At 55.0% G+C, this 1548-nt stretch overlaps 1 pseudogene; it reads right to left on the bottom strand.

The window, feature by feature from the left end:
• Window positions 1–1148: 1148 nt before the first annotated feature.
• Window positions 1149–1267, bottom strand: LOC136113036 (5S ribosomal RNA; annotated as a pseudogene).
• Between the last annotated feature and the right edge of the window lie 281 nt (window positions 1268–1548).

Raw genomic sequence — 1548 nt, 5'->3', positions numbered from 1 at the left:
ACCCTGTCAGCCCATTTTGGATGAGGCCAGGAATGCGTCCACTTGACGCGCCTGAAAAATCAGCACACATCTCCCCGTTGCTATGGAAACGCTTCTTTTAAAGGAAACGAATAATAATAATTAACACGATCTATTAAATAATAGTAATAAAGGCGTTAGTAATGACTTGTAATTGGTAAAGCGCTCTTAATAACACACGTTCGCTCCGCGATCTGCTCCTGGCGCAGGAGCCAGGGCCAGGGCAGGATCGCCCACCCTCGCATCCAGTGCTGGAGCTTAGTGGGATTCGGTGAGGGATCAGACATTTATCTGGATAATGAGGATGTCTAGACTGATAAGAAGAAGGGTTAAATTGGCTCAGGGCCTGATCCTGCCTCCTTGCGGCTCCCGCAGCGCTGCAGCACCCGGGGGAGAAACTTCGTGGGCAAAACCAAGATGGGTCGAGGCCGCGTGTCCACACCTGGGCTGGACACAGCCCCTGTTCTTTATATCTGGCAATCAGAGGTACTGCCAGGAGCGTCAAACCCTGCAAGGCAGAGGGGAGGAGAACGCTAAGAAACCTTTAAGGTGCTCAAATTAGCTTTTCTGAGCTGTTATTTTTCCCTTTTGGCTGTGCCCTCACTGTTTCCACACCGTCCATGGAGCAAACTCCACAGACCGCGGCACAGCCACCCGTGACACCATCCCATTCCAGGCTCTGCCACACTCACCCCCAACAAGTTGCTTCTCATCTTCCAGCGGAACCTCCTGTGTTCCAGTTTGCAGCCATTGCCCCTTGTCCTGTCACTGGTGTCACCCAGCAGAGCCTGGCTCCATCCTCCTGACACTGCCCCTTTCCATCTTGATCCCCAGCAATGAGTCCCCCCTCAGTCTCCTCTTCTCCAGCTCCAGAGCCCCAGCTCCCTCAGCCTTTCCTCACCCGGGAGATGCTCCACTCCCTCCAGCATCTTGGTGGCTGCGCTGGACTCTCTCCAGCAGTTCCCTGTCCTTCTAGAGCTGAGGGGCCACAACTGGACACAATATTCCAGGTGTGGTCTCCCCAGGGCAGAGCAGAGGGGCAGGAGAACCTCTCTGACCCACTGAGCACCCCCTTCTAACCCACCCCAGGTCCCATTGGCTTCCTGGCCACAAGGGCCCAGTGCTGGCTCAGCCCACAGCACCCGCTGTTCCCAGCTGGTCTCCCATCCAAGCACTGACCGGGCCCGACCCTGCTTAGCTTCCCAGATCAGACGAGATGGGGCGTTCTCAGGGTGCTATGGCTGTATAGATTACATTATGTATATATATATATGTTCCCCAATATATCCTGATAGTGTCTGAACTAAACCCTTTTTTCAAGGGCAGAGCAGAGGGGCAGGAGAACCTCTCTGACCCACTGAGCACCCCCTTCTAACCCACCCCAGCTCCCATTGGCTTCCTGGCCACAAGGGCCCAGTGCTGGCTCATGCTCACCCTCGGATGAAGCTGCTGTGTGTCCACACCAGATTTCCTGGACAGAAACACGTGCACATGCTCCGCGCACCTTGACAGCGAACGTGCCATGAACTC

Source organism: Patagioenas fasciata, chromosome 30 (genome assembly GCF_037038585.1).
Source record: "Patagioenas fasciata isolate bPatFas1 chromosome 30, bPatFas1.hap1, whole genome shotgun sequence".
NCBI lineage: Eukaryota > Metazoa > Chordata > Aves > Columbiformes > Columbidae > Patagioenas > Patagioenas fasciata.
Note: the sequence above shows the minus strand (reverse complement) of the source record. Positions and strands in the feature narration are given on the sequence as shown.